This window comes from Schistocerca cancellata, chromosome 5, assembly GCF_023864275.1.
Source record: "Schistocerca cancellata isolate TAMUIC-IGC-003103 chromosome 5, iqSchCanc2.1, whole genome shotgun sequence".
NCBI classification, from domain to species: Eukaryota; Metazoa; Arthropoda; class Insecta; order Orthoptera; family Acrididae; genus Schistocerca; species Schistocerca cancellata.
The window spans coordinates 726,232,301-726,254,646 of record NC_064630.1 but is presented as its reverse complement, the minus strand read 5'-3'; the positions used below and the strand labels follow the sequence as shown (position 1 = coordinate 726,254,646).

General features: G+C 45.8%; 1 non-coding gene across 1 annotated transcript; it reads left to right on the top strand.

The window, feature by feature from the left end:
• The first annotated feature begins 10,359 nt into the window (after window positions 1-10,359).
• Window positions 10,360-10,434, top strand: Trnas-cga (transfer RNA serine (anticodon CGA)). The gene has a single exon. It is a non-coding gene; the product is annotated as a tRNA-Ser (tRNA).
• Window positions 10,435-22,346: the final 11,912 nt, after the last annotated feature.

Sequence of the window (22,346 nt, the reverse complement as noted above, 5' to 3'; positions counted from 1 at the left end):
ACACACACGCACGTACATAGTCAAACATGATTGTTTTAATGGTCGAGTGCTATGATATGGGAGGCATAATGTTGCATAGGCATACACGTCTCCAAATATTGAATCACACTCGCCGAAGTAGAAAAAGACCTGCAAAAAGTAGGGATAGAACTGGAAGACGATCGAACGCATTCTGGTCAAGAATAAAGTACATGAGACATTGTTTCAAAGAAAAGCCAAAACTAAATACCGCGTAAACGTCGATTAAAGCGAAGAAGAAACAACATAGGAAATGGAATGCCAGAATATTGTGTCAGAGTTAAGGCCCAGGTACAAGGCAAATGAAAAGGGTAACTGAAATAACGTTATCCGGAGAAGGCCAATGCGTAACGAACACATTATTAATTCAGTTCCTTACATCTGAGGGTAGGAGGACAAAGAGTTTTGTGGCTGAACACTTCACTGATTTGTGTGGCACACTGTAGCACGTTACATCTCCTGCGCTACGGCATAACTCTCTCCGATTAGCTTTGCAGTTTTAAACGTCGACTTTGTCGATTTATCCGCGATTAGACGCTGACTTGAGAAATTTTATCACTGCTGCCGTCTTAATTTACACTTGTCTCAGAATAAATGGGGAAAGGCTGACACAATTTGTCTTCATGGGGAAAGGCTGACCCAACTTGTCTTCTAGTACTTGTAGAATAGAACAGAGGAAAAGAGAGGCATGCTAGTGTCTTTGTACCATGTTTGTTTAATGAATCGGTGAGTGTTACAATACACTGATGCGCACTACATTACTTCATCAATTCAATTAATCATTTTATGTTTTATTAAGGAGGAGAAACTGAGAGCATTAACGAAACATAGCCACGAAATGTACGAGAACACTAAAGATGGGTGATGGATAGCATAAACAAAGCAAGATTTAGAAAATGACGGATTTAGACCTCTAGATGTAGATAACAGAACAATCCTTCCAATAAATACAGAAGTACGAGTATTAACAAGAGCATCAGACGTTCTTCACTCATGAGCAGTACCTGCTCTAGGGGTTAAAATTGATGATTCTCTTTTTAATATTATATTCATGTGAATTGTACTACTGTTTTTTTTTTTATCAAACTGTGATTTATTGTTCATGGCAAACTTCACAAAAGAGTACATATACTATGAAAGTGTTGCTAGTACGTCTGCAGTCGAATCTAAACAGTTAGCAGCACCTTTGACTGCTTTCAGGCAACCCTGAGGCGTTGCCATGGAGACAAATGCAAAATCGCGTTCAGTGGCTGGCTGAGGTAGGTACACCAAGCAGCCACGCCCAACCCACTACAACTGTCAGCTATCTTCATATGCTCACTCGATTATAACTGTTAAAACACAAGGACTGCTATAGAAGGCGCCACACGTTATTGTTTTTATTGCTTTTGTACAAGAAATACTTTTTGCGTTAATGACGATTTACACCAGAATAGGATGCCGCAAGACATTATTGAATGAAAATAGGAAAAGTAAATCAACTTTTTGCCATTTTCATCTCCAAAATCTAGATTTACTGATGAAGTAAAGGCTGCAGTGCATCGACATTTAAAGAAGGAAGCTCTGGAAACCGTCACTTCCAGTTCAGGTCCTTATCTATATAAACATCTAAGTGGGCCCCTAAACGTACAATAATATTGTCAAATCGTCAATATATTGACGGTCTGAAGGTACATATTGACGTTTTGTCAATAACAGAAGTATTGACGAGATGTATTAATGTTCATCAAAATATTTTCAGTATTGTCAATACAGTTAAGTATTGACGTTTGACAATATTCTCCATTCAAATGTTGGCAGACCTTCATGAACCACCCACACAGTGTTGTTGTATACTGTTAATATTTTCAGTTCGTATTTGTGCACATCATACATATGATTCAATTTTTCAAGTAAGATTTTAACACAAAACAATTCTGATAGGCCTATGCAAGTGTAACCATTGTACATGTCATTTTTTTAGAAAGAGCATAGATTGGTGAACTACGTAGCAAGTTGGAAAAATGCTTCCACTTCGAAAAAGTCGTCATATAGCTGCAGTTACTACTAAGAGATCTGCAAAATGCATGCCAGTTACACCAAATCATCACAAAACGTAAAAAAGAAAAATGTTTTTCGTTAACTGCCTGAAGATATCCTTGCCAGGCAGATATAATTACTTCACAGGTTTCCATAGACTTTTGCTAATTGTGTTTGCTGACATTACAGAACTAAACTTCTAGGGTTGGGATGACCTGCCGGTCGCCAGAAAACTCAAGGTTACACCTAATCCCTCACCGTCCGCAGCTCGTGGTCGTGCGGAAGCGTTCTCGCTTCCCACGCCCGGGTTCCCGGGTTCGATTCCCGGCGGGGTCAGGGATTTTCTCTGCCTCGTGATGACTGGGTGTTGTGTGATGTCCTTAGGTTAGTTAGGTTTAAGTAGTTCTAAGTTCTAGGGGACTGATGACCATAGATGTTAAGTCCCATAGTGCTCAGAGCCATTTAATCCCTCGCCGGCGGCAATTGAATCTCTCATTAACGTATTTCGCTTTTCTGTTTTCTCTCACATCAAGATTATTATTTGTCGTATGATGCAGAACTCAGCGAAAATAATTTACGAAATCTTTTGGGTCCGTGGTTCTGATTTTAGTGAGCTACTGTGACCGTTCTAGGAATCATTTTGTCTTTTTGGTTGTTTCCTCTTGCTTGCAGGCTACACCTAATATAATAGCAGCACACACAATCATTTGTGTGTTCGACATCTTTGCTTTGCAAAACCACGTGGTCAGCTGTCAATTTTTGTCAATATTATTGATGGTGGGAGGTCACTTCATTATACTGAAAATCTGACAAATACTATTGTCAATATATATTGAACATGTGCAGGCCGCTTAAGTATTCATCCGTTCATTTACCCCATGCATTATATCTGATAGTCTGATCAGGATTTGAGCAATGCTAAATTTCATCTATTGTGTTAGGTTTAAATCCACTGATTTATTTAAAACACAATACACGAAATTCAGCACTGTTCCCAGCCTGTCCATTTGCTGACAACCAGTTATTAAATTTCAAGAAAATATATTTCTGATTTTTCAAATGTTAAATTGCATTAGGCTTTGTTATAATACTTACCAAGCCTATTGCAGTTTAATATTTGAAAAATTATAAATATGTCATTTTGAAGTCTAATAATTGGTTCTCTGCAAAGGGTTATAGTATTTGCCAACCCCTCCTCACCCCACCTCTCCCCACCAGCAGCCTTATAAGTACTTCAGTACTTGCTGTGGCAACAGTCTGGATGAGTGATCGATCTGGCCTTGAAACCAGAACGGCCTTGCTGTGCAGGTAGTGTGAACGTCTGAAATCAAGGGGAAAGTACAAACATGATTTTTCCGGAGGACATGCATCTCTACTGTATGGTTAAAGGATGGTGGATTCCTCTTGGCTAAAATACTCCAGAGATAAAATACAGTAGTTCGCCATTCGGCTCTCTCGGCGGGGACTACTCGGGAGAATGTCGTCGTCAGGAGAAACAAAACTGACATTCTACGGATCGGAGATTGAAATGTCAGATCCCTTAACTGGGCAGGTAGGTTAGAAAATCTTAAAAAGGGAATGGATAGGCTGAAGCTAGATATAGTGGGAATTAATGAATTTCGTTGGCAGGAGGAACATGACTTCAGGTCAGATGAATACTGGGTTATAAATACGAAGTCAAATAGGGATAAGGCAGAAGTGGGTTTAATAATGAATAAGAAAATAGGAATGCTGGTAAGCTACTATGAACAGTATACCGAACGCATTATTATAGCCAAGATAGACACGAAGCCCACGCCTTCCACAGTAATACAAGTTTACGTGCAAACAACTTTCGCAGATGATGAAGAGATTGAGGAAAACTAAGGAGTAAAAGAAATTACTCAGGTAGTTATAACAGACGAAAATTTAATTGTGATGGGGGACTGGAATTCCATATTAGAAAAAGGAAGAGAAGGAAAAATAGTAGGTGAATATGCACGGGCCCGCATCTCGTGGTCGTGCGGTAGCGTTCTCGCTTCCCACGCCCGGGTCCCGGGTTCGATTCCCGGCGGGGTCAGGGATTTTCTCTGCCTCGCGATTTCTGGGTGTTGTGTGGTGTCCTTAGGTTAGTTAGGTTTAAGTAGTTCTAAGTTCTAGGGGACTGATGACCATAGATGTTAAGTACCATAGTGCTCAGAGCCATTTGAACCATTTTTTTTTTTTTGAATATGCACGGGGGAAAGGAATGGCCGGCCGCTTTGGCCGAGCGGTTATAGGCGCTTCAGTCCGTAACTGCACTGCTGCTACTGCAACAGGCTCGAATCCTGCCTCGGGCATGGATGTCTGTGATATCTTTAGGTTAGTTAGGTTTAAGTAGTTCTCAATCTAGGGGACTGATGACCTCAAATGTTTAGTCCCATAATGCTTAGAGCCATTTGAACCATTTTGAAAGGAATGAAAGAGGAAGCTGCCTTATAGAATTTTGCGCACAAAGTAATTTAATCATCATTAACACATGGTATAAGAGTCATAAAAGCAGGTTGTATACATGCAAGAGACCTGGAGACATCGTAAGTTTTCAAATTGATTGTATAATGGTTAGACAGACATTTAGGAACCAGATTTTAAATCGTAAGACATTTCCCGGGGCACATGTGGGCTCTGACCACAATTTATTGGTAATGACCTATAGATTAAAACTGAAGAAATTGGGAAAAGGTAGGAAATTAAGGGGGTAGGACCTTGATAAGTAGAAAGACCCAGGTGTTGTTGAGAGCTTCGGGGTGGGGGGGGGGGCATTAGGCAATGGTTGATTAGAACAGGGGAAAGGAGTACAGTAAAGACGAATGGGTAGCTATAAGAGATGAAATAGTAAAAGCAGCAGAGGATCAAATAGGTAAAAAGACAAGGCCTAGTATAGATCCTTGAATAACACAAGATATACTGAATTTAACTGACAAAAGGAGAAAAGTTAAAAAAAATCAGCAAATGAAGCAGGTTAAAGGGATTTTACAAATGTTTAGAAAATGAGACTGACAGGAAGTGCAAAATATCTAAGCAGGAATAAGTATAAATATAAGGATTTAGAAGAAAATTTCACTAGGGGAAAGATAGATACTGCCTACAGAACATTTGGGAAAAAGAGAAGTAGCTGTATGGATATCAAGAGCTCAGATGGTAAATCAGTCCCAGGCAAAGAAGGTATAGCTGAAAGGTGTAAGGAGCATACAGAGAGCCTACAGCAGGGAGATGAACTTGAAAGCAATATTATAAAAAGGGAAGTGGACATAGATGAAGATGAGGTGGGAGATACGATACTGCGAACAGAATTCGACAGATCTGTGAAAGACCTAAGTAGAAACAAGGCCCTGGAATAGACAACATTCCGCCAGAACTACTGGAAGCCTTGGGAGTGCTAGCCATCACAAAATTCTTCCATCTCATGTGCAAGATATTTGAGACAGGCGAAATACCTTCAGTTTTCAAGAAAAATGTAGTAATTCCAATTCCAAAGAAAGCAGATGTTGGCAGGTATGGAAATTACCGAGCTATCAGTTTCATAAATCACGGTTGCAAAATACTAACACGAATTCTTTACAGAAGGATGGAAGAATTGGTAGTCGCAGAACATGGGAAGTTTCAATTTGGATCCCGGAGAAATGTAGGAACACGCGAGGCAATACTGACCCTACTACTTATCTTAGAAGATACATTAAGGAAAGGCATACCTACGTTTATAGCGTCTGTAGACTAAGAGAAAGCTTTTGACAATGTTGGCTGGAATACTCTCTTTGAAATTCTGAAGGTAGTAGGAGTAAAATACAGGGAGCAAAGGCTGCTTACAACTTGCAAACAGACAACAGTTGTAAGAGTGGAGGGACATGAAAGGGAGGTTGTGGTTGAAAAGCGAATGAGTCAGGGTTGTATCCTATTCCCGATGTTACTCAATATGTACACTGAATAAGCTGCAAAGAAAACCAAAGAAAAATTTGACGTAGGAATTAAAGTTCAGGGTGGAGAAATAAGAAGTTTGAGGTTTCACGATGATATTCTAATTTTGTCAGAGTTAGCAAATGACATGGATGAGCAGTGTAGGGAGTAGACAGCGTCTTAAAAGGAGGATATGAGATGAACATCAACAAAAGTAAAGCGATGATAATGGAATATAGCCGAATTAAATCAGGTACTGCTAAGGGGATCGGATTAGAAAACGAGACACTTAGTTATATATGAGTTCTGCTTTTTTAGCCCTAAAGTAACTGATGATGGACAAAGTAGAGACAACATAAAATGCAGACTGTGCAGACTGGCAGTGGCAAGAAAAGTATTTCTGAATGAACGAAATTTGTTAACATGGAATATAGATTTAAGTGTTAAGAAGTATTTTCTGAAGATATTTGTTTGTTGTGTAGCCGTGTATGAAAGTGAAACATAGACGATAAACAGTTTAGATGAAAAGAGATTAGAAACTTTCGAAATGTGGTGCTGTAGAATAATGCTGAAGATTAGGTGGGTCGATCACGTAACTAATGAAGAAGTACTGAATGCAATTTGGGTTGCAAGAAATTTGTGGCACAGCTTGACCGAAAGAAGGGATCGGTTGATAGTACACATTCTGAGATGTGAAGGGATCACCAATTTAATACTGGAGGAAAGTTTGGGAGGTAAAACTCGTAGAGGAAGGCGAAGAGATGAATACAGTAAGCAGATTCAAAAAGATGTAGGTTTCAGCAGTTATTCGGAGATGAAGAGGCTCGCACAGTATAGAGTAGCATGGAGAACGGCATCAAAGTCTTCGTAATGAAGACCACAGCAACAACATAATACTTATATTGGCCGATACTTACTTTCCGCAAAGCCTTGGCAGGCATCCTCAACTTGAATATAGCACCTGTGTCTTTTGCGAAAGACGCCTACGACTGTTTGCACGAGCAAACATCACTACACAAAATTTCTGCTTAGTGGTTCGCTTTAAGCTGAAAGTTTGAATAACTTAATTGAAATGATAACGGAAATATGACGTTGCTGTGAGAAACCAAGTTAAGAATTTTATATAGCAACAACATTTAATTCCTAGAAAACATGAAAATACTCATTAATCACTCACCCTACTTAATAATGTGATTCTATGGAATGCTGGCTCATCGTAAGAAATACAGAATAAAAATAACAATTTTATACAAGCTGCTTATCTCTCCTAACTGAGATGACTTTAAGAAACATCATAGTGCGTTTATCAGTAGGGAAGCTGCTGGAAAGTTCAAAGTGAATACGAATATCTCAACTTTCGCTAACCATAGGAGCAGTCACGCAGAGCGTCCGTGCTCACCAGAGTCTAAGCAGGGGTGACTAATCGTCTCTCCTCGTCAGGGTCCTACACACAGTGGCCGGAAGGGCTCAGATTGTTCGTGCAGCGGCTATTTGCCAACCTAACGGGACCTACTAACACGCGGGGAACTTATGTCTCTCTAGTCCAACGCAGTCGCACTCTACTTAAAACAATGGTTGGCCAAACTGCCTCTACACATTCATAGAACTCACAGCAGACAGCCCCACTCATATATCAGCAGACGAGCCGCATTCACACTTGCAGACAATACTAAGAGTGATAATATTAAAGTAATGGCCTAACTAAACATAATTCGGAATAATGAATATAATACTGAAACTTCCTGGCAGATTAAAACTGTGTGCCCGACCGAGACTCGAAGTTTCGCAGGAGAGCTTCTGTAAAGTTTGGAAGGTAGGAGACGAGGTACTGGCAGAAGTAAAGCTGTGAGTACCGGGCGTGAGTCGTGCTTCGGTAGCTCAGTTGGTAGAGCACTTGCCCGCGAAAGGCAAAGGTCCCGAGTTGGAGTATCGGTCGGGCACACAGTTTTAATCTGCCAGGAAGTTTCATATCAGCGCACACTCCGCTGCAGAGTGGAAATCTCATTCTGGAAACATCCCCCAGGCTGTGGCTAAGCCATGTCTCCGCAATATCCTTTCTTTCAGGAGTGCTAGTTCTGCAAGTTTCGCAGGAGAGCTTCTGTAAAGTTTGGAAGGTAGGAGACGAGGTACTGGCAGAAGTAAAGCTGTGAGTACCGGGCGTGAGTCGTGCTTCGGTAGCTCAGTTGGTAGAGCACTTGCCCGCGAAAGGCAAAGGTCCCGAGTTCGAGTCTCGGTCGGGCACACAGTTTTAATCTGCCAGGAAGTTTCATATCAGCGCACACTCCGCTGCAGAGTGAAAATCTCATTCTGGAAACATCCCCCAGGCTGTGGCTAAGCCATGTCTCCGCAATATCCTTTCTTTCAGGAGTGCTAGTTCTGCAAGGTTCGCAGGAGAGCTTCTGTAAAGTTTGGAAGGTAGGAGACGAGGTACTGGCAGAAGTAAAGTTGTGAGTACCGGGCGTGAGTCGTGCTTCGGTAGCTCAGTTGGTAGAGCACTTGCCCGCGAAAGGCAAAGGTCCCGAGTTCGAGTCTCGGTCGGGCACACAGTTTTAATCTGCCAGGAAGTTTCATATCAGCGCACACTCCGCTGCAGAGTGAAAATCTCATTCTGGAATATAATACTGGTCTTCCCTGAGTTTCGGAAGGGCTCTCAGGTAAGTTTAGAGTACAGAACTGTTGTATCAAGCCGTATAGCGGCTCACATGGAGCCGTTACAATATAATCGGCAAAAAATATTATTTCTGTTTCTTGGATATATGATGGAAGATAATTTGCATATAACAACAACAAATTTGGACCTAATATATTTCCTAGTCGTACACCTGTAGGAGTATTCCCCATTCTGAAGATGATGTTTCATTGAGTACACCACCTAGTTTTTTAAAGCAGCAGTCTGCACCATTTTAGTTAGACAGCGTGACAATCATTTACCAGGAATTTCTCTGATTTGACAGTATTTAACGTTCTCTAAGAGAATGTGCACTGTCAAACTATAACTTCTCTCACTCACATTAGGTCACAAAGCTCTCTTATTCCACATTAGATTTACTACCTATTCTTTAGTTGGACGACATACCTTTCTAATGTTCAACAGTCAACTTTAATAACACTTCTCAAAAGCTACTAATCTCCATTTGCTTGTACTTTTCATCCACCTTTCGCTTCCATACACGACCACACTATAAGCCAATATTTTACGAAAATTCATTCTAATGCACATACAATACTATTTTCCAGAAACACTTTTGTTGCTATTGACACTTTACATTTTATATCTTCCTTAGTCCTCGTTCGTCAGTTATTTTGATGGCCAATTAACAAATTTCATTTACTACTGTCATCTGCTGCTGTCATTTCTTACCTAATCCCTGATTCAAGTTGACTATACTCCATTGCCCTTGTTTTACTTTTGTTACTGCTGAGAAGAATGTAGACACTCTATACTCTCTGTGGACCTACTATAAATTGTTAGTCGCAAGGCCTTCCGCCTGCCAATGTCAGTAAAAGCACCGAGAACGCACCGTCAGTTTGCCCGCTTATGAGGTGGGCCACTGCGATCCCAACCAGCTGTTTCGCGGGATGCCTAAATCCGGGCCCCAGGGAGGAGTTTGTGGACACGCCCACAACGTACACTGGCTAATAAAATTACTCGACCCCCTTAACAGACGTAAGTGATACAGACTAATGCAGACTAGGACCAGAAAGGTTCGGACAAGGGCATAGCGGTTGTTGTCTGGTCAGTGGTCCTTCAAATCTCAGCGGCTGATGGAGCCCAGTGGGGAAATGTCTGACAGGTCGGAAATGGAGACAAGTGTCCACTCGGTATGTCTGTCCGAAATGTTCTGCTTGAGGGTATTGGGAGTATTGGATGCAGATGGTTGTAGATGGTCAATCATGTCGGGACAAATGAACTCTGCACTCTGTACATTTGATGGAAGCTGTTTTGGCGTCTTTTGGTGTCGTTCTCAGAACAAAAGGCTCTTCTCTGGTTTGGAACTGAGAGGACGTCTTCAACTATAGACTAACACGAATTTGTGATATTCTTAAGAACTGAGATACTATGAATCAATGTGAGCCACGGCGTACCAACTGCATTCGAGCACGATGTGCGGGCCGAGACTCGGCCAGTGTCGGATTTGCTCGCTACTTCTCGGAAGCACTCGGTACAGCGAAACATTTCATTTAGCATGGCTCTGCGGCATATTTCTGTCGCCACGACTTTCTTCAGTTCGGCGGAATAATGGTGTCAGTGCTGTTTACCATTCACTAGGTGTTCGAGGGTTGATCCGCAATATCCTTTCTTTCAGGAGTGCTAGTTCTGCATGGTTCGCAGGAGAGCTTCTGTAAAGTTTGGAAGGTAGGAGACGAGGTACTGGCGGAATTAAAGATGTGAGGACGGGGCGTGAGTCGTGCTTGGATAGCTCAGTCGGTAGAGCGCTTGCCCGCGAAAGGCAAAGGTCCCGAGTTCGAGTCTCGGTCCGGCACCCAGTTTTAATCTGCCAGGAAGTTTCATATCAGCGCACACTCCGCTGTAGATTGAAAATTTCATTCTAAAAATACATTTTGTTTGTGACGTATTTCGTTCAGAATTATGAGATCAAGCAGAGAGAGGAGACAGTACTGCTACGGTATAACGAAAGAGACTGTGGCTGTGAGACGGGAGACGGTGACGGTTAGAGGAAAGAACAGAGGTAATGACAGTGAGTTGGGCTGGATGAGTGAGTGACGATGGACAAGGACAAGTGGGAGTGCATGAGTATGAGCGACGGATAGTGTGTGTGAGCGAGGTAGTGGAGCTTTAGGGAGTGAGAGATTAGTTGCATGTTAAAAATTGCAGACGTATGTTCGCACGTCAGAATTTGTAAAAAAAAAAAATTTCAAGTTGCCACAGTTCGGCGCTAGCGGCCGTGTGAAGCGGAGGTCCGATACTTCCGCCTGTGCGGCGTGTGCGAGTGTTTGTTTACTTGTGGACTTAGTCTGCGCGCGGGCTAGTAACGACGATCATGGCGAACAAGTACAGGAAAACTACATTACGATTCAATTTCTGCAAAGACTACGAACGACCAAAGGCTTTAGCAGTGGAACGATTCATTCGAGAGGACGTCAAGATACCGCCAAACGATATTGTCGAAATTCATCTGTCCATCGTTAGTCCCACGGTGTATGTTAAGATGGTAAATGACCCAGCGTGTGAGAGAATTCTACAGGCGACAAAAGCAGGTCTCCGATTTTGCCATAGTGACGGGAATGTCGGCACGGTAACTGTAGAACATGCTGGTCTGGGTGTACGGACAATACGTGTTTTTGAGCTGCCATTTGAGCTCCCGGCTGACGAAGTTATCGAGGCTTTTAAGCCATACAGCACGGTACATGGTCACACAGCAGAACGCTGGACACAATTCGCCACGTACCCAGTTCTTAACGGAGTGCGACAGATCACTATTGATCTTCAGAAGCATGTACCGTCCTATTTGACAATTGGTGGTTGTCGGGCGGTGGTGATTTACGATGGTCAACCACGTACATGTTCTGGCTGTGGCCAGGAGGGACACCTCAGGTCGAACTGTATGCAACGGCGGATTACGCAACTGCCTTCAGATGTGCGGGAGCCGTCGCCGGTGATGACAGTACTACCGATCACCTATGCCAAAGCCTTCACTGAGTCCGCTGATGACCGAAAAGACACAGCCCTGGTGGAAGATCAAGCTGGCACTCTCCGAAACCTTGTAGCAGACGTCGGGATGACAGAGGATGCTGCTCCATCGAGCATACAATCTACGGCGACAACATCAGATGAGACCGAGCTCCCACCAAGCACAACGATAGTACACGAAGCAGTTCCAGCCACTACGGATGCTGTTCCGTCTGGAACGCACTCTGTGACGACAACATCAGTTTCGACCGAACTCCCGCCAAGTACAACGATGGGACTCGAAACACTTCCTGTTCCTACGGATGCTTTTCTGTCGGGCAGCCGTGATTCCCTACAATCTGAGGACACGGAAGGAAGATCACGCAAACAACGTTCCCCGAAAAGGAGGAAACAGCGGCGTCGCACGACATCTCCTAGGGATGACTCCCCTTGCCCCGACGACGATGTGCCTGTGGACCAAGACGACACAACAGCCTCTACGAAACAGGATGAGGCAATGGAAACTGTTCGATCAGACCCGCAGCGGTCTGTCACATTGACGGTACCGGGACGTGGTGATGCTGAAGAGGAATCACAACCAATTGGCTCTCCCGAAGCAGATGCTGTGGCAATGGACACGAATATATTACCGCCTGCAAAGATGTGGTATGACGATATTGAGGAAGCGCCGGACGTCATACAGAGGCAGCCGGCACTCACGAAGACGGCCTAATAATTGCTGAAGGTGAAGGGAGAGGGGCGAGAGAACGTCTTCTAACTCAGCCCCAAGCGCCGATGCAGGGAGATGGTGTTGCGCATCGACAGAGTGGGATTCAACGCCATGCGAACCGTATTGCGACATTAAATACAAATGACGTGCGTTCACCGGCCAAAATACACCTACTGAAGGAAACGATTTGGGCATCTGATGTGGATATTGCTTTGCTGCAGGAAGTCCACATAGCTGCACTCCCATACATCGCAGGTTACCAATCCTATTCGTCACATGGAGATCACAATTTGAGTGGGGTGGCAGTTTACGTGCGAGATGGCTTCCCAGTGGAAAACGTGTGTTATCTTCCGTCGGCCAGGGGAATGGCTTTCACGACGTTTGGGACACGCATCATCAATCTTTATGCACCGTCGGGAAACAATCGGCGGCGGGAAAGGGCGCGATTTTATGCAGAGGACATTGCCCCACTTTTCCATGGACGTTATGAATGTGTAATAATTGGTGGAGATTTCAACTGTGTTCTCAGCCAGAAAGACCAATGGCCGCAAGCAAACATCAGCCAAGAGTTGCGAATCGTTGTCAACGACCTTGTACTTAGTGACACGTGGGAATTACGACATGGAGATGCACCGGGATACACCTATGTGACAAGTCATTCGGCGAGCAGGTTAGATCGCATTTATATCTCACGCGCTCATGCAAATGATGTCCAGGACGCGGAACGCTGGCCATTGGCATTTTCCGATCACAGCGCTTACATCTGTACGGTGCTTCTTCCCCGTAGAGAGGAGTGGAACAGTAAGGCCCCGTGGAAATTAAACATTCAACATCTACATGATCCTGAATGCTGTCACCGGATCCTTGAGACATGGACGATGTGCGAGCGAAGGGTTGGAAGGTATGCGACGAAGCTTGATTGGTGGCTGACTTGTGCTAAACCGGCGCTTCGCCGTACGTTCATCTCATATAGCAGGGAGATGGCAGAATGGCGCCGCCGTACGAGCGACTTTTATTTTGCAGCGCTGCGCGACCTGGACGATGGTCCGCCAGGACAGGACGTCTGGATCGAACGCAAAAGGATAAAAGCTAAACTAGTGGCTTTAGCTCGGAAACATCTTCAGGGAACCATGGTGCGCGCCAGATGTCACGATACGATACTGCACGAGATTCCTTCCATGCACCACGTCGTGAATGAACGAAAGCACCGACGACGCGTTTTGGTACGGGAATTAATTACCCGCGAAGACCGAAGAGTGACGCGTCGAGCGGACATTGTCTCTGCATTCGTCGACCATTACCAACACATCTATCGGGAAGAAGCAGCCCCTGTCGATGACCTCGAACGTATAGCCACGTACGTCTCCCGTACACTGACGGTGGAAGCCGCGGGAACCTTACTGGAAGCCATTAGCTGTGAGGAAGTACATGATGCGATCGCAAAGGGTGCGTTGAATCGGTCCCCAGGCATTGATGGACTTCCTGCTGAATTTTATAGAGAATTTCGCAACGAAATGGCACCGCGATGGACGTAAATGTACAACGAGATGTTAAATTCCGATGTGCCTATTCCACCGGCTTTTATGGAAGGCCTCTTGGTGCCAGTACATAAACCGAAGCCAGGAATTACGGTCACACATTATCGCCCCATCACCCTGCTTAATGCCGACTATAAGATCTTTGCACGGTTGCTAGCGTCCCGATGTCGTATGTTAATTCTTAGCGTTCTCTCTCCAGAACAGATGACACCGGGTGGATCGGTGAATGTGCAAACAGCTACTGGCGAATGCCGTGATGTGATAGCGCTGGCGGAGGAGTGCCGGCTTAAAGCGGCGATGGTGGCGGTTGATTTTGACAGTGCTTTTGATAAGGTGCGCCACAACTATCTGTACGCTGTACTGGAACAAATGGGATTTCCAGACCGTTTTACTGGTCTCATTAGAAGGATTTATGGGGGCGCACAATCCTTGGTACAGGTTAATGGGCGTATAGCAGAGCCCATTCAAATTCGACGAGCCATTCGCCAGGGCTGCCCTCTTTCGATGCTGCTGTTCGCGATAACGTTGGAACCATTAATTGGGAGGCTCACAAATTCTCTTTCTGGGATGGAACTGCGGGGCTACACCTTCAAATGTCGTGCCTATGCGGACGACCTCCTGCTGCTCGTTCGTTCTGAAGAAGAGGTGAAGACGGTCCTTGAACTGTTGTTGGACCACAGTGTGACGGCGGGTAGTGCAGTGAACATGAACAAATCGGCATCAATGCCTGTTGGAAGGGGCCTTACGCCAGAAGAAATCAGTCCGTTTCCTTGTGTGCAACGATTCCGCTATCTCGGCATAGACTTTACCTCATCTGTAAAACATACTGCGGCAGTTAACTACCGACGTATTTTACAGACAACACGTACCATGGTCCGACAACATCTCCTACGGCGCCTTGATCCTTTTCAGCGAGTCGAATATCTGAACACTTATGTGGTTTCTCGAATGGTGCATATTTCGCAGATCCTGCCCCTACCACTCACGCTCGGACGTCGACTTCAATCAGCATTAGGCTATTTTGTGATGATTGGATCGCCCCTCAAGGTGCGATACACAACGCTCACGCTCCCTACGGACAAGGGGGGACTCGGACTTACGAATGTTCACTGCCGAGCGACGGCGCTCCTTCTAGCCACGATGTACAAGAAATGGCGTAGCGGGCGTGATTCCCTTACATCCCGCCTACTGGATCTCCTAGTTCCAGCGTCCCTCACACCTCCGGTAGCGGTGGGCAACATTACGCCACATTTTGCGCATGTATCAACATTTATCGTGGAACTTAGTTATGTCAGAGACGAGCTTCCGCGCACGAGACCACCATGCGCGAAGGATTTTTATGTTTGGCTGCAACGACGGATAAGTCGTAATGTCATTGAACTCAAACACCCCAAGTTGCATTGGCCGAAGATTTGGAGACATGTGCACCAAAAATTCCTTCCTACCTTCGTTCGGGCACTGTGGTTCTCTGTCACCTGTGGCAAGTTCAACACCAACCAACGACTCTATGCAATTGGACTAGTGGACACTCCGCTATGCCCGAAATGTCGCCAAGTGGATGACGACCATCACCGCTTAACTTGTATCGCGGTGGAGGACGTATGGCTCCTAGGAAGACAGATGGTGGCTTGCTACCTCCGTGTGACCCCGCAACATATTACACCTGCTTCCTTCTTACATCCGGAGAGTGACCACTTTCCGGCGACTAAATCACACTCGATCATCTGGGTCAAAGGTTGGACGATCGCGTACCTCTATGGGGACGCTGCCAAGTCGCGACTCGAGTTTTGGTATTTCTTGCAGCAAGCCCACAATGAGGTTTATAGATGGTCACACTATCGGAAAACCTTTGCCAGCTATCTTCAGGCAGTCTTCCTCGACCCCCCACGCAGTTGGGATGTGCCGGGTGCAGTCGGTGTGCACATTTGACAGCTGATAATGAATCTCACGCTTCTCTCACCGCTCCATATATAATTCTCATACTATACCATGAAATGATCTACATATTCCTATTAACAGAGTGATCGTTATGGAAAATAAATCAATAAATAAATAAAAACGACATCCCTGTATCCCTGTTCCTTTACATTTGTGATTTGTTTTACAATGACTTTTTTTTTGTTTTTGCAGAAAAAAAAGTCGGTAGAGCGCTTGCCCGCGAAAGGCAAAGGTCCCGAGTTCGAGTCTCGGTCCGGCACCCAGTTTTAATCTGCCAGGAAGTTTCATGTCAGCGCACACTCCGCTGTAGAGTGAAAATTTCATTCTAAAAATACATTTTCTTTGTGATGTATTTCGTTCAGGATTATGAGATCAAGCAGAGAGAGGAGACAGTACTGCTACGGTATAACGAAAGAGACTGTGGCTGTGAGACGGGAGACGGTGACGGTTAGAGGAAAGAACAGAGGTAATGACAGTGAGTTGGGCTGGATGAGTGAGTGACGATGGACAAGGACAAGTGGGAGTGCATGAGTATGAGCGACGGATAGTGTGTGTGAGCGAGGTAGTGGAGCTTTAGGGAGTGAGAGATTAGTTGCATGTTAAAAATTGCAGACGTATGTTCGCACGTCAGAATTTGTAAAAAAAAAAAATTTCAAGGTGCTGAGGAAGTTAGAACAACTAAGTTGGTACCATACTTCACAGTCTTTTAAACTGGAGCTTAGTCACCTTTTTTGTGCTGCAATAAGACAATTTTTCCCCTACATCTACATTTACATAGATACTCTGCAAACCAGCGTGCGGTGCGCGACGGAGTCTACTTGTACCACTACCAGCCATTGCCTCTCCTGTTCTAATAAAAAATAAAGCGACGGAAAAGCGACTATCTATGTGCCTACCTATGAGCCCTAATTTCTCTTACCTCACCTTCATGGTCCTTACGTGAAATGTATGTTGGGGGGCAATAGAATCGTTTCGCGCCGGCCGCTGTGGCCGAGCGGTTCTAGGCGCTTCAGTCTGGAATCGCGCTGCTGCTACGGACAGTGGTTCGAATATTGCCTCGGGCATGGATGTGTGTGATGTCCTTAGGTTAGTTAGGTTTAAGTAGTTCTAAGTCCAGGCCTCAGTTTTTAAGTCCCATAGTGCTTAGGGCCATTTGAACCATTTGAATCGTTGCGCAGACAGCTTCAAGTGCCGGTTTTCTATATTTTCTCAGTGGTGTTCCTCCAAAAGAGCGTCGTCTTCCCTCCAGGAATTCCCTTTTGACTGCCCGAAGCATCTTCGTAAAACTTAGATATTGTTCGAACCTACCGGTAACAAAAGTAACACCCCGCCTCTGAACTGCTTTGATGACATCCTTCAATAAGACCTGGTACGGATCCCAAGCACTCGAGCATTACTCAGGAATAGGTCGTAGCAGCGTCCTTACATGTGCACCACGTTTTCCAAAAATTCTCCCAATAAACCGAAGTCGACCATTCGACTTCCCTACTACAGTTCTCACATGCTCGTTCCACCTCATATCGCTGTACAACGTTACGCTCAGACATTTAAACGACTCGACTGTGTCAAGTAGGACACTAGTAACACTGTAACAGAGCATTACAGGTTTGATCTTCCAGCCAGCCGTTGTGGCCGAGCGGTTCTAGGCGCTTCAGTCCGGAACCGCGCTGCTGCTACGGTCGCAGGTTCGAATCCTGCCTCGGGCATGGATGTGTGTGATGTCCTGAGGTTAGTTAGGTTTACGTAGTTCTAAGTATAGGGGACTGATGACCTCAGATGTTAAGTCCCATAGTGCTTAGAGCCGTATGAACCATATGATCTTCCTACTCATCCGCATTAACTTAAATTTTTCCACATTTGGGGCTAGTTGCCATTCATCACACCAACTGGACATTTTGCCTAGGTCGTCCGCCGGTCGTGGTCTCGCGGTAGCGTTCTCGCTTCCCGAGCACGGGGTCCCGGGGTCGATTCCCGGCGGGGTCAGGGATTTTCACCTGCCTCGAGATGACTGGGTGTTTGTGTTGTCCTCATCATTTCATCATCATCCAGGAAAGTGGCGCAATTGGACTGAGCAAAGATTGGGTAATTGTACGGGCGCTGATAACCACGCTGTTGAGCGCCCCCCCAAACCAAACATCATCATCATCATTTTGCCTAGGTCGACACCGACAGCTTTCGGTATACCACGGCACCATCAGACACCCGCAGACTGCTGCCCACACTGTCCGCCAAATCATTTGTGCTCTCGTGTACGGAGAACAACAGCGGACGTATCACACTTCCCTGGGGCACTCCTGACGATCCCCTTGTCTCTGAAACAGCCTCTGATGAACACTCGCCCTAGTATGTTGAATGACCCGGTGAGGTTACCTACCTGCAGTGTTGGAGAGCGACTCGGAAATCCACCGAGCGCACGTGCTCGTCGCTCGTTGTGCGTCTGAGTCGGCCGAGCGCAGAATATGAGTCCGGCGGCGTGTGAGCGGGCCGTGTAGTAATAAAGCTGCGCCGGAGACACAGGCGTATGCTAAAAAGGCAGCCGGCAGGTGGGCCCAGACGTGTGAGTGGCATTCCTCCGGGCTGAGTAACGACGCGGCGCCGTGACGAAGCAGGCGGCGGCGGACTGGAGTACGGCACGTGTGGACGCCTCCCTGATGGCCCGTCATGTCCCAGCCCTCTCCTGTTCTCCTTTTAGGGGCATTACGCGCGTCGCCTGCTGACACGTCCGTCTACCCGATACTCACGTGGCGCAACGGAAGGCACGAAGCGCCCAGGAATGGCGTCCAGGAATGAACCACCGGCACCCACTCTCAACTACAGCCCTAAGCGTTCGCCTCCACCAAACATTTCGTCAACAGTCGATGCTAAGAAATTCTAACCCGTCATGTACTACGTCAAACTCAAGTAAAACTTCGATCAAGTCAATGTGTCTCGAATACTCGAATCAGAAATTTAGTGAATTTTTAGAGCTGACTGCCATCATTCTTGGTGTTGCGCCGCCTCGTCGAGTATCTTGCTGCATCTACATCTACATACATACTCCGCAAACCACCGTACGGTGCATGGCGGAGGGTACACTGTACGACTTCCTGTCATTTACATTTCTGCTCCACTCGCGGATACAGCAAGGGAGCAACGACTGTCTATAACCCTCCGCACGAAACCTAGTTTCTCTCACCTTACGAGGGCTATTCAGAAAGTAGGGAATGTTTTCGTCTGACGCCGCTAGGAGCGCTCCGACCGCGTATATTTTGGTATGTACGTCTTCAGCAGCTCAGTTGACGTCCATCCGTGACAGCGGGAACGTCTCTGCGCGTCTAGTTTTTTCGATATTCAAATTTGAAATGTGCGCTGCAATCAAAAATCCTGGCAGTTCTGAGGTGTGGTCTGTGATGCGGGTTTAGTCGGCAAAAAACCTAAAAACTATAGAAATTCATCGCAAACTGTGCGAAGTCTACGGAAATAACGTAATGAGCAAATGTTCCGTCCGGAAATGGTGCATCCGGTTTAAAAATGGCCGAACCAACATTCACGACGAATAGAAGAGTGGACGCCCGAGTATTGTGACTCTCGAACGTGGAGCAACCATAAATTCTGCCCGGTGCTGTCAAACTTTGCACAGCCTTAGAAAAAACAAACGCCAAGGGAAGCTGACGTCGCCGCGCGGCATTAGCCGAGCGGTCTAGGGCGCTGCAGTCATGGACTGTGCGGCTGGTCCCGGCGGAGGTTCGAGTCCTCCCTCGGGCATGGGTGGTGCGTGTGTTTGTCCTTAGGATAATTTAGTTTAAGCAGTGTGTAAGCTTAGGGACAGATGACCTTAGCAGTTAAGTCCCGTAAGATTTCACACACACCTGAACATTTTTTGAAGCTGAAGTCCAAAATTTTGTTTTTGCACGACAATGCCCGACCTCACACAGCAAACCACACTAAAGAACTCCTTAATTAATTCAAATGGGCCGGCCGGTGTGGCCGTGCGGTTAAAGGCACTTCAGTCTGGAACCGCGTGACGGCTCCGGTCGCAGGTTCGAATCCTGCCTCGGGCATGGATGTGTGTGATGTCCTTAGGTTAGTTAGGTTTAAGTAGTTCTAAGTTCTAGGGGACTGATGACCACAGATGTTAAGTCCCATAGTGCTCAGAGCCATTTGAACCATTTTGCCAATTGAAATGGGATATTTTCTCTCATCCGCCCTACAGCCCCGATATTTCACCAAGCGACTTCCTCTTGTTTCCCAAGACAAAGAACTGGCTTGCAACGCAGCGCTTTGATAACAACGCGGAACTCCAGGTGTGCATGACTCAATGGCTGAATCCTCAGGCGGCAGAATTTTACGACGAAAGTCTTTCAAAGCTTGTCCACCGCTATGATAAGAGCCTCAATGTGTTTGGTGACTATGTGGAAAAGTAGTATGTCAGTCGACCTTTCAGATTTATATAATAAAATGTATTTCTTGTACTTGTTTTTTTTTTTTTTTTAAATGTCAAAACGTTCCCTACTTTCTGAATAGCCCTCGTATATTCTTGGTCATTAAGTGAAATGTTCGCCGGCCGCGGTGGCCGGGTGGCTCTAAGCGCTTCAGTCCGGAGCCGCGCGACTGCCACGGTCGCAGGTTCGAATCCTGCCTCGGGCAGGATGTGTGTGATGTCCTTAGGTTAGTTAGGTTTAAGTAGTTCTAAGTTCTAGGGGCTGATGACCACAGATGTTAAGTCCCATAGTGCTCAGAGCCATTTGAACCATTTTTTAAGCGAAATGTTCGTTGGCTGCAGTCGCCTTCCTTCAAGGCATCCCCATCTTAGTTCGCGAAGCATTTCCGAACCTACCGTAAGAAAATCTAGCAGCACACTTCTGATTTGCTTCGATTTCTCACTTTAATCCGACCTGGTGGGATACCAAATAATCGAGCAGTACTCAACAAATAGAGGGCACTAGCGTTCTATACGCTGTCTCCGTTATAGAAGAGCTACACTTTCCCAAAATTCTCCCAATATCTCGAAATCGAGCATTCGCCTTCCCGATTTAACACCCTGACGTGCTTATTCTATTTCGTATCGCTTTGCAACGTTACGCTTAGACACATTGCCGGTGAAAGAGTTAGTACGTCTAGTAAGACGACGTCGATTTTGGTCGGATGACTGCATATGCCACCTAGGGGAAATGGATGTACTAACAATGGTTTCAACGTCGCCCGCCAACACTTGGACCAGCTAATCGCTAGGATGCAACGGCAACTTGCTGTAATGGAACGCTGGGCTCTGCAAAATAAGATAACGATCAACCCGACGAAGACGGCAGCCGTTCTGTTCACACGGAGGAAACCAGTTCTGAACGACAGACTCCAAATAGCTGACCAATTTATCCCATGGTCGCCGGGAGTGAAGTATCTCGGTGTCTACCTTGACAAAAAATTACTCTTTACGCAGCATATTGGCGACAAGAAGACGGCAGCCCAGAAAATGGCCATGTCATTGATTCCGTTCCTGAAGAGTAAGGATCTCAACCCTAAGACTAAACTCCAATTGTATAAGGCAACGGTGGAACCCACAATGTTGTATGGCTCCAACTCGTGGGGAACTACGTGCGTCTCCAACTACAACAAACTCCAAGCGCTGCAAAACATTTGCTATCGATGGATCACAGGAGCTCCATGGTGGTCAAGAAACGTCGACATCCGCACCGCACTCCACGAGACCACTATACGAGAGAAGGTCCATGACAAGGCTCTACGCGTTTTTGACAAGATCGATGCCCTTAGGGACGAAGTTCGACAATTAGAATCGGTAGGAACGGTAAAACCTGCAAGATGGCACAAGTATCGAGTACCGAAGCCAATAACGTTTCACCCCCCATAGGCAATCTGTCATAACACGAGGAAGCAGTCACACATAACAGCTTTGACACATTTCACCCTCCACAGGAGATAGACATCACCAACGACAGCAGGCTAAAGGACCCATTGCGTGCCCAAGCCTAACTGAATGTGAAATAAATAAAGTGTTTTCCTTTTATCCTTTCATCCCATCCTAGAAGAATAAGTCATCAAGGATGATCTCTTCAGTCCACACTACACACTATAAAAAAAAAAACGCCCGCCAACAGCGTAGTGCAAAGGTTAGCAGAGCGCCACCTATGTCTACCCTATAACAGAGAATGTTCACAGCCAGAAGGCTCAGTCTGGTGTAAACGTGTGAAGTGAAAAGGCATCCACGCCACAGAGACACAATCGTGCTTCCCACAGCCGACCGAGCGAATTTGAAAGGGATCAAATTTTGCTCTTCAGATTGGTGTGGCAGTCCTTTTGGGGGAGTGCCACACTAGTTGGACGTACTGCGTCAGTTCTACGACGATGCTATAGTTCAATTCTTTTATCTTAACGGCTCGCGCATGCCCACCCAGACGCGGGAGATTGCTGCGTTGCCAGTTGCACGCGCCAAGAGAAGCAGCGCCATAGTATAGTATAGTTCGCAAACTTACGTTTAGGGGGGAGCGCGCAGTTAATAAAGTAAAGCCACCACGGCCGCATTAACCCATTCGCTGCTTCAGAGACGTGCTCCCCGTATTCCGCA